Below are 12398 nucleotides of genomic sequence, written 5' to 3'. Positions count from 1 at the left end.
CTCGAAAAATATGTTTGAGTCCCCATACCTGCATGTTTTGCTGCTGTTAGGCAATCCCCGCATGAGTTGCGACTGTCTAACAACTGTGAATCATGCAGCTGTGGGGACGCGACCATATTATTCGTGCACTCCAAAGATACTTGGAAAGCACCCAAGCATGCTCACATAACACATTATCCGAGGACGCTCTCATCACTAGTCCGTTTAATTTTATCAATTAATGCAAAGACAAATGAAGTAAAGAGAAATCCAAATTACATCGATAGTGACCACGTTTTGTAGTACAGATGTCTGTATGCTCTGTGTGTGTGTGTGTGTATATATGTGTGTGTGTGTGTGTATATATATACATATATACATATATATATATATATATATATATATATATATATATATATATACACACACACACACACACACTAGATGGTGGCCCAATTCTAACGCATCGGGTATTCTAGAATATGCATGTCCACGTAGTATATTGCCCAGCTGCGTAGTATATTGGGCAGCCACGTAGTATATTGCCCAGCAACGTAGTATATTGCCCAGCCACGTAGTATATTGCCCAGCCACGTAGTATATTGCCCAGCCACGTAGTATATTGCCCAGCCACGTAGTATATTGCCCAGCCACGTAGTATATTGCCCAGCCACGTAGTATATTGCCCAGCCACGTAGTATATTGCCCAGCCACGTAGTATATTGTCCAGCCACGTAGTATATTGGTCAGCCACGTAGTATATTGCCCAGTAATGTAGTATATTGGCCAGTGACATAAAATAAAAAATAAACATACCTTAGTCCTGGCTCCTGTGTACGGTGCACGCGGCAGCTTCCGGTCCCAGGGTTGGTATGACTATGAGCGCAGGCCCTGTGATGAAGTCGTGGTCACCTGATCGTGCTGTCATGGCAGGTCCTAGGCGCGCAGGACCTGTGATAACATCGCGTTCACATGACCGTGACGTCATGGCAGGTCCTTCTCCCATAGCATCCTTAGCCCTGGAACCTGCCGGCGGACAGGACGCGACATCGGAGGGTGAGAATAACGTGTTTTTTTTTTTAATTATTATTTGTAACATTAGATCGTTTTACTATTGATGCAGCATACGCAGCATCAATAGTAAAAACTTGGTCACACAGGGTTAATAGCTGCGTAACCGGAGTGTGTTACACCGGGCTCCGGTAACGCTGGCATTAACCCTGTGTGAGGGCTGACTGGATGACTGGAGGGGAGTATGGAGCGGGCACTGACTGTGGGGAGGAAAGAGCGGCCATATTGCCACCAGACTGTGGCCGTCGCTGATTGGTTGTGGCAATGGTCGTGGGCGTTTTGCCACGACCAATCAGCGACTTGGATTCCATGACAGACAGAGGCTGCGACCAATGAATATCCGTGACAGACAGAAGGACAGACAGAAAGACGGAAGTGACCCTTAGACAATTATATTGTAGATACATACTGTACATAAATACATACACACACACTCAAGAATTATTACACTATAGGGAAGTTATGTTGGGCTTTAATGGATGGCAATGAATCTTTGCAGCTTCAAAGCAAGGAATGTTGTGCACCTAATGATAGAATTGTATGAATATGGATAAGTACAGTAATTGTCAAGTTATTAGAATAGCTGAAAATTCTACCTTATCTTGCAGTAATTTGCCATCATTCTTATGCCTTTGGCTTCCTGAAGATACAATCTCTGGCTGTGCCATTAGAAGAGGATGTATTTATTTGTTTTCCTGTGTGTAATAGCTGCTGCTAAATAATTACAATGTGAAAGCCGACCATGTCATTTACTTCTGATAGAGCAGTTTGAAGATTTAATTACATGTTTCTCAATCTCTGCAAGTCTCTTCCACAAAATACAATTTTCTAAAATGTAAATGGATTTTCCCGATCATATGAGTTGATGGAACATCATTTTATGATCAGCGGTGATTTCTGGGACCCTCCCCGATTCGGAGAATGTAGCTCTGTGTCCCCGTCACTGTTGCTCCCTCGCACATGGGCGCAATGTCTATTCAGGTGAATGGGGCCAGTTGCAGTTTGTTGTACAGTGTTGCAGGGAATGATGCATGTCTGGAAAACGTAGAAAGGGCACAATCACTGTCCCCTTCATGCTCCGAATACGTCGGGGTCCTATAGGTTGGACTCCTCCATTTATAAAGTGATAGCATAACCTAGCTATATTCCATCATTATACACTGTAAGATGGTAAAGCCTCTTTAATGATCTTTTGTATAAGTGTTTAAAGGGATTGTCTGGTCTTAGCGCAACTGCAGACTCATGAAATCTCACAGCGCGAAGTACGGTGCCGACGCCAAGAGGGACGGGCGGGCCTGGCCGAAAGTATGTGACTATACGGTCTAGTCAGAATGTGGCCAGAAGTATGCAAATCGAATACTTGCGGTCAGATCACCTCCCACTCCAGACACCGGAAGATCCTCACAGTGCTCGTGATATGAGGATTCACAAGTCTGCAGTCACACCATAGTGACTGTAGACTTGTAGGCTTAAGGCCAGATAGCCCCTTTAACCTCTTAAGGACAGAGCCTTATTTCTAAAATGTGCCATACAGCACTTTATGTATCCCAGTGATTCCTAGAAAGTTGTTTTGTGATACAGTATACTTCGTTTTAGTGGTAAACTTTAATATGATTTATGAAGATATTCAAAATTTGTCAAAACAATTGAAAATGTTGCAAATTTCAATCTTTTCTTTTTTATGCCCTTAAATCAGATATTAACTATTTTGTGTGTTAAAACGAACATTTCCCATATGTCTGTATTACATCAGCATCATTTTTGAAACAATGTTTTTTGCTAGTAAGTTAGAAGGGTTAAACTTTTATCAGTAATTTCTTATTTTGCCAACCAAATTTACAAAACCTATTTTTTTTTTTTAAGGACCACATCAAATTTCAAGAGACCTTGAAGGGCTATATGACAGAAAATTTCCAAAAGTGACACTATTTCAAAAACTGCACCACTCGAGGTGCTCAAAACCACATTGAAGTATTTTAACCCTTTTAGGTGCATCACATGAATTCAAACAATGTAGAAAAAAATATAACCTTTTACTTTTTCCCACAAAAACATTGCTTTAACCCCAAATTTTTCATTTTCACAAAGGTTACAGAAGAAATTGCACAACAAATTGTAAGGTCCACTTTCTAATGAGTACACCAATACCCCATATGTGACGGAAAACTACTGTCTGTGGGTATGGCAGGGTTCAGAAGGGAAGGAGCACCATTTGACATATAGACTGCAAAATTTGCTGGACTATATAGCGGACACCATGATATGTTTAGAGAGCCCTTGATGTGCCTGAACAGAGGAAATTCCCCACAAGTGTCCCATTTTGAAAACTACACCCCACAAGGAATTTATCTAAAGGTGTGGTGAGCGCCTTAAAAGCATAGGTGCTTCACAGAATTTTATAAGGTTGAGCTCTGCAAATGGAAAAATACAAATTTTTAATGTTCACAATGTTAACAGGAGAAATTGCACAACAATTTGTATGGTCTGTTTTCTCCTGAGTATGCGGATACCCCATATGTAGGGGAATACTGCTGTTTAGCGCAGGGCTAGGAAAGGAAGGAGCACCATTTGACTTTTGGACTGTAAAATTGTTTAGAATAGATAGCAGACACTACGTTTGGAGAGACCCAGATGTGCCTAAACAATGTAAACGGACGTGTGCCTCGCATGTGGAAATGAGCCCTAATAGTGGATGTAGGAGAACCCCAGCAGATGACCGCACTGTTGAAAATAATCTCTATACAAAGACCAACATTGATATTACTGCCATTTGTTCAGTGGTAAATACCAGTCCTACGGGACATACAAGTGATTACAGCACAGTTATAGATGGTGACTTACTGCTGACCTTCTTGATGGAGTCGTTCACTTTTCACTTCTTTTCCATCTGGCCCAGACCGACATGACAACTTCTTCCAGCCAGAACTCTGCTGTAGAGATTACAAAAAAGACACATTTCACTTCTCATATTTTCAGCATTGTCCCCAATGGGGCTATTCCCAACCTACACAACTCCTTATCCTGCTAATACCCCAGTATTGAGCTGCTGCTGCCATTATGTGTTCCTATTACTGCACCTACTGGGTGGTACTGTGTGCCTTTTATGTTCTAAAAAAAGCACTCTAAAATATAGTAATGCCGCATGCAAGTGCCCTAGAAAACATTGCCCACATTATGTCCCCTAGAAAGCAATAATGCCCTCTGTGTGCCCCTTTGACAGTCACAGTAATGTCCCGAGTCTCCCCCTATACAGCTCCCCTATACACAGTATGATGTTCTCTTATACACAGTATAATGCCCCCTGACTGTATAGTACCACCCACCCAGTATACTAACCCCTTAGTAGCCCCCCAAACTGTTTGATGGCTCCAACATTGTACGATGGCCCCCTCACTAATCACACTATATGATGACCCCCTAGATAGCCTCCCCATAGGCCTCCATATAATATAATGCACTCGCCAAAGGCCTCCATATAGTATAATGTACTCCCTGTAGGCCTCCATATAGTATAGTGCACTCCTCCTACCCCTCTATAGTATAATGCACTCCCCATAGGCAGACTCCATATAGAATGCTTTACCCATAGGCAGACTATATTGTATAATGCATCCCCATAGGCAGACACTATATAGTATAATGCACTCATAGGCAGACGTTATATTGTATAATGCACCCCTCTAGGTAGACTCTATAGTATAATGCACCCTCCATAGGGAGACTTTATATTGTATAATGCACCTCCAATAGGGATACTCTATAGCATAATGCACCTCCCATAGGCAGACTCTATAGGCAGACTCTATATTGTATAGTACACTCACCATAAGCAGCCTCTGTAGTATAATGCACCATCCTTAGGCAGACTCTATAGTATAATGCACCCTCCATAGGGAGACTATATTGCATAATGCACCCCCAGTAGGCAGACTGTATAGCATATTGCACCCCCCATAGGCAGACTCTATATTGTATAATAGACACCCCATAGGGAGACTCTATAGTATAATGCACCCTATGAGGGATGAGGGAGACATCATTTTGATTTTTTAATTTCAGGCCCAATATAATAGCCAGAGTTCTCCCTCTGCTCCTGGAACTGTGGACCCCACCCATGAGATAAATACACAAATTCTCAAAATAACAGGACCATGCTATATGGCAAGAGAATTAAAAACCCTGTGTTAATTAATGCGAGGAGGAAAAGAGCTGGGGACCCCCTGCTGTCTTTTGTGCAGGGCTGCCAGCTAACAGCGGAGAGGCACTGACACATAGAAATGAATTATGAGAGTACCGTGCATCTCAGGGTTAAGTCCAATATAAAACCGGAACCCTGAGAGCCCTCCGCACACACACCTGTGTCTCATCATTCTCTAGCTGTCCCAGATACTGTGCTATCGAGACTGGTTCTCCAGAACCACTTAGTCGACCCAAGATTGGATTCGCCGTATGGGTTAAGCCCAATCAAACCTGTTGAGGCGTCAGTCGTCCCGTTTGGACCTCCCACTAGGAAGTTATGACCCATCCTAGATATTGGGAATTATTTCAGCTAGGACATCAGGGGAGGAGATTTCAGTTCAGCCCAGAGGGGCAGTGGCAATTATGGAAGGGGCGAGCTAGGGGTTAAAAACTAGCTATACACTTTTAGCCAGTGAAAGTACCTGTTGATTCGAGTGCTTTCCTGGATCCACATGCTACAAGGATTAGTAACTTGACACATACAGCTAACTGTAATCCCATACCTGTATCTTACCTTTATATGTATTCGTGGCTGTAATATCTGTATATTACTCTGTATATATTTGTATTATCTAGTGTGCCTTTCGGCAATTAAAATATCAATCAATTTTGGGCTGCTCTTTTACCTCGAATCCGGATTTCCCACATCCGTGAGTCCGGCTAGTACTTATACGCTACCTGTGGTTGGTTTCTGACCCGAAATAAGCTTGTTAACGAACCGGGCTTATATCTAACAAGGAACTGGTGGCAGCATACCATTCTGGTGTTATTGGGGAATCCTGGAAGTGATGGACCAGAGGTTTATAATATGTATATTCCCAGCCTGGGACTGGTGATATATATAGTGCCCTCACTGCAGAGCTCCCGATAACCAGTACGTAACAGGGCAGCGTCTATGGCAACTACTTATCCTAGGTGCAGTTCCCTGACTGACCTGAGGGTAAGGGGGGCACCAGAGAGCTGTGACTGTATAAGCTCCATCACAAGTGGTGGCAGCGGTGGGATATCGGTATCCCTCCGGCTCTTGTTCGTCACAGATCCCCCATAGGCATACTCTATAGCAGAGGTCCCCAACGTTTTTGACCTTGACAGCCACATTCAGCCTTGAGAGAGGGTCGCGAGCCACATTCAGCTACCGCCCCCCTCACAATAGTGGTGACCATAACCCCTATTACAGGCATAATGGTAACCAAAGCTTTTCCTCAATAATCAATCACCCCAAAGCAGTATACAAAGATCGAGGGGTTCCTAAAATGCCCCCATTCAGTATTCTCATATAAAGCACTCCCAAGACACTGTCACATCCAGCTTCAAACACCTCCTCTGACAGGTGGTATCATTTTGTCTCCAGTGTACCATACTTAAATCATCTCAAAACCCCTAAGACCACTATATGTGCATCCAGATTTGCTCTTCCGTGCAGGGCTGCTCACAAAATTCACAATTTTCAGATGTGCTCTTCATACCTGTTTACTAGAACTGGAACTAATGCACCAAGCTGACAGACAGCCACAAGCCACAATTCATGGGACCACGAGCCACATGTGGCTCCCGAGCTACAGGTTGGGGACCCCTGCTCTATAGTATAATGCACCCCGTAGGGAGACTCTATAGCATATTGCACCCCCATAGGCAGACTCTATATTGTATAATACACCCCCATAGGCAGACTTTATAATCTATAATGCAACCCCATAGGGAGACTATATATAGTATAATGCACCACCCATAGCAAGACTCTATAGTGTAATGCACCCACATAGGCAGACTCTATATTGTATAATGCACTCCCCATAGGCATCCTCTGTAGCAGTGTTCCCCAACTCCGGTTCTCAAGAGCCACCAACAGGTCATGTTTTCAGGATTTCCTTAGTATTGCACAGGTGATAATTGCATCACCTGCACAGGCAATAATTCCATCACATGTGCAATACTAAGAAATCCTGAAAACATGACTTGTTGGTGGCTCTTGAGAACTGGAGTTGGGGAACACTGCTCTATAGTATACTGCACTCCCTATAGGCATACTCTATAGTATACTGCACTCCCCATAGGCAGACTCTATATAGTATAATGCACCCTCCCAGTTAGACTCTATAGTATAATGCACCCCCATAGACAGACTCTATACAATATAAAGCACCCCCATAAAATAAATACATCCAATACTCCAACGAGTACATCCAATGCCTATCGAGTAGTGACGTCATCGCGACCCCCTGTCAGTGTCTGTGTCAGCGACGTCAGATGATGAGAGGGGGATGATGGGAGAGGGAGCGTAATGCTTCCACTCACTGGTAGAGACAGAAAAAAGAATAATATATTGGCCCTTTGCAGCCCAAATTCTGCTAAAAATGCAAAATTTCACCTGTGTGCGTCTGGAGACAAGCACCCAGTAAGTTTAGTGGGCTCTCCTCTCTAAAGTAATGCCAAATGTGGACTCTGTGGTCTCTGTGGTTTAGGCACACTGTGGGGATCAGGAGGAAGGGCCATTTGGATTATGGAGCGCAGATTTTGCTGGATTTGTTTTGGTGGGAGCAACATCACTTTTCCATAGTCCTTGTGCTACCAGTAATGTGGACAGCTTATAAATTTCTGTTAACAGATGATGAACCTGAGTAAGGATTTGCTTTTTTTGTGGATTGAGTGGAAGCTTTTATTGGTGGCATATTGGGGTACAGAACATTTTGGATCATATTTATCCTGTGTTCTACGCTGAGCACTTACATCAGGGTTTACATTTAAATCTACAAAATACGTGACTCGGATTAAATCCCCAAATGATCCATTCATGAATGAGGCAGCAGGGTTACTCTGAACTCTGTGTTCAGCGGTATCCGGCTTTTAAGAGGTGCATAAAACTGAGGCCAACCGTGCTTTTATGCACCCCTAAAAAAACATACACCAGCGTATCACAGGCCAGACGACGTCCACAGTGCCTCCATCTGCCTCATTATAGGGAATCTGGAATCGTCTGCCAGAGGTTCTGTCTGAATCACATATTTCAGAGATTTACATTGAAACCCTGATGTAAGCACTCAGCGCAGAGTGTAGGATAAATGTAAGCTGAGCCTTACTGCGATCTTCGGGAGTCAGATTGAATAAATCAACAGCAGGTCAAAAATCGGTTTTATTTATTTTTTACGCCATTCCTTGTGAGGTGTAAGTGATTAGACAACTTTATTCATCAGGACAGTGCGATACCAGATTTATATTGGGTTTTTATTTTTGGCTGCTGTCACATACTAAAACACGTTTGTTTGCTTTTTAATAAAAACAAGTTTTTGCATCGCCATATTTTGAGAGCTATAATTTTTCTATATATTGTTTTTGAGAGACAAGTTGACGTTTTTATTAGTACCATTTTTGGGCACATGACATTTTTAATTGCTTTCTATTCTGATTTGTGGGGGGCTGAACCACTAACCACTGTTTTTTTTGGGGGGGGTTATGCCATTCAAAGTGTTGTAAAATTGATAAGGGAGCTTTATTTTTGGGGTCAGTATGATTACCTCCATTATATATTTTTTTATGTTTTGTCACTTCTACACATTAAAAACTATTTTATAGAAAAAAAATTTTTTCCAGAACTATGTTCATACAGCTATATATTTTTTCACTGATGGAGCTCTATCGCATCTCTTTTGCGGGACAAGATGACTTTTTCCGCAATACCATTTTTTTTTACATTTGTCTTTTTGATTGCTTTTTATTCCACTTTGCTTGCAGCATTATGATGAAAAACCATAATGTTTTGCCAGTTTTTTTTTATTTTACGGCATTCACTGTAGAGGTTAATTAGAGAGACCGTTTTATACATGGCGTCATTCTGGACGCGGCGATACCAAATATTTGTACTTTTTTTGTTTATTTTTGTTTTTACATGAATACGTACAGTGTATTGTTTTAACATTTTTATTATTTTTTTTTTTAGAATTTTTTAAATCATCTTATTAACTTTTTTTTTACTGTTTTACTGAGTCCCTCAATTGGATATTAAATTTTATTAGTCTGATTACTGGTCTCATGCATTGCAATACAGATGTACTGCAATACATGAGACCTGTGATATTACATAGGCAGATCACCTCTTATACCCTGCCTAAGGCTGCGTCTCACAGGCCACCATACCTGGCACACCAGGAGGTCATTGTTTGACCTTCGGGTGCTATGACAATCATCAGCTCCGCGTGATTTCGATGCGTGGATGCCGATGGAGGTGACAGAGGGAGCCCACTCGCTCTCACATCCTTCCAAGTGCCGCAATCGCTATTGATCATGACATCTGGAGGGTTAGTCAGCCAGGGGCGCTGTGGGTATCGGCCCTGGCTGTTACTGCAAGAGCTCAGCTGTCAGCTGCGCCAAGCTCCCGATGGTGATTGTGTGGGGAACTGCTGATATTTCAGCACTTCAGGAGATTACATGCTGTGATCATCAGTCAGATTCACTCACCGATTTCAGCAATCAGAGAATGGGGACCGCTGAAATGGGTCCCTGCATCTCTACCAGTGCTGATCTGCTTTCAGTGACTCCTGTCGGCAAGGAGCCGTCACTGTGTGTGTGCTTAGTCATACCGGATATATCACTTTATGATGTGAAAACTGACACTTGTTCATGATGTTCTATGTCCGTCATTGATCGTTAATAGAGATGATCGAATATTTAAATATTCGGTTTGGATTACGATATTTTCAATATTCGCCGAACATAGCTGAACGCTATTGGAGTCAATGGGAGTACAGTTAAGCGAATATGTTTGGAAACAATCGTCAAACATAAATTTGGCATGAATATGGTACAAATATGGCAAATTCGGATTCAACAATCGTTTTCCGAACATATTCTCTCATCTCTAGTTGTTAAAGGGTTAAAGAAGTGTCTGCTGTCAGACAATGACTTGAAAGAACAAAAGGGTGGAGGGCACCATCAACCTACAATATGCAACTGGGATCCACCTGGAGTATGTCAGAGCAGACTGTGTAGAGTAAAAAAAGAGACATACTAGAACTAGGGATCACCAGAACAAATGAAAATAACAATTTTATTCAAGTCAAAAAACACACCAACAGCTTAATTAAAATCATTTAAAAACAGGATGACAAATACCCACTATTGGGGTGAACCCCCCGAGACCAATACCACTATCACAGATAAATCAATAAATTGTATTTGTCACAATACACTCTGGACATAAGAAACATGATATACATTTGTTAAATACAATGAGCATACAAATTATCTATTATTTAGGCTATAAACATAGAGATACAATATCAACACCAATATTTCAACAGTGAGTCAGTGTGGAACATGTGTCTTAAAGGCAAAAGAGACCCCTTGTTTCGCCCTCCATGTGCTGCCCCAAGGGCTGAATCAACAAGCAAAAAGGCCCATATACAGGACTAGATTCTAACGCATCGGGAATTCTAGAATATGTATGTAGTTTATTTATGAAGATTTCAGAATAATGCAATTTATACACGGGATTCGGCCGGCCAATTAGCGAAGCGTGGTTCAAATTCCGCGCCAATTCTCGAGCGGACTGCACCTGTTGCTGATTGGTCGCGCCCGGCTGGCCGAGACCAATCAGTGAAGCCAGGGCCTGCTCCAGGTTTTTGAGGGCCCCGGGCGAAAGAGTCTCAGTGGGCCCCCCTCTTTAACACATACCGCGATTCATGATGCACAGATACAGCAGAGAATTATAGCACAGCCACGTAGCATATAACACAGCCCACATAGCATATAGCACAGCCACGTAGTATATAACACGGCCCACATAGCATATAGCACAGCCACATAGCATATAACACAGGCCACATAGCATCTAGCACAGCCACGTAGCATATAGCACAGCCATGTAGCTTATAACACAGCCACGTAGTATATAACAGCCCACGTAGCATATAACATAGCCCACGTAGTATATAGCAGAGAAACGTAGTATATTGCACAGCCACATAGTATATAGCACAGCCACGTAGTATATAGCACAACCACGTAGTATATAACACAGCCACATAGTATATAGCACAGCCCACGCAGTATATAGCACAGCCCACGCAGTATATAACATAGCCCACATAGTATATGGCAAAGCCCACGCAGTATATAACACAGCCCACGTAGTATATAGCACAGCCACGCAGTATATAGCACAGCCACGCAGTATATAGCACAGCCACGTAGTATATAGCACAGCCACGTAGTATCTAACACAGCCCACGTAGTATATAGCAGTGTGGGCACCATATCCCTGTTAAAAAAATAATTAAAATAAAAAATAGTTATATACTCACCTTCCGGTGGCCCCCGGATCCAGGCCAGGCATTTATCGATGCTCCTCGCGACGCTCCGGTCCCAAGAATGCATTGCGGTCTCGCGTGATGATGACATAGCGGTCTCGCGAGACCGCTACATCATCATCTCGCGAGACCGCAATGCATTCTTGGGACCGGAGCGTCGTGAGGACCGGGAAAGGCGCCGGAAGGTGAGTATATAATGATTTTTTATTTTTTTTATTATTTTTAACATTAGGTCTTTTTACTATTGATGCTGCATAGGCAGCATCAATAGTAAAAAGTTGGTCCCACAGGGTTAATAGCAGCGTTAACGGACTGCGTTACACTGCGGCATAACGTGGTGTAACGCAGCCATTAACCCTGTGTGAGCGCTGACTGGAGGGGGCACTGACGGAGAGTAGGAAGGTACGAATTCGCGGCCAGACTGCGCCTGTGCCTGCCGGGCCGCGACCAATCAGTGGCGCGGGATTTCCGTGACAGACAGACAGACGTAATTGACCCTTAGGGTACTGTCACACAGTGGCACTTTTGTCGCTACGACGGTACGATCCGTGACGTTCCAGCGATATCCATACGATATCGCTGTGTCTGACACGCAGCAGCGATCAGGGACCCTGCTGAGAATCGTACGTCGTAGCAGATCGTTTGGAACTTTCTTTCGTCGCTGGATCTCCCGCTGTCATCGTTGGATCGGTGTGTGTGACACCGATCCAACGATGCGTTCGCTTGTAACCAGGGTAAACATCGGGTTACTAAGCACAGGGCCGCGCTTAGTAACCCGATGTTTACCCTGGTTACCATCGTAAAAGT

This window comes from Ranitomeya variabilis, chromosome 3 (genome assembly GCF_051348905.1).
Source record: "Ranitomeya variabilis isolate aRanVar5 chromosome 3, aRanVar5.hap1, whole genome shotgun sequence".
Classification (NCBI taxonomy): domain Eukaryota; kingdom Metazoa; phylum Chordata; class Amphibia; order Anura; family Dendrobatidae; genus Ranitomeya; species Ranitomeya variabilis.
Note: the sequence above shows the minus strand (reverse complement) of the source record.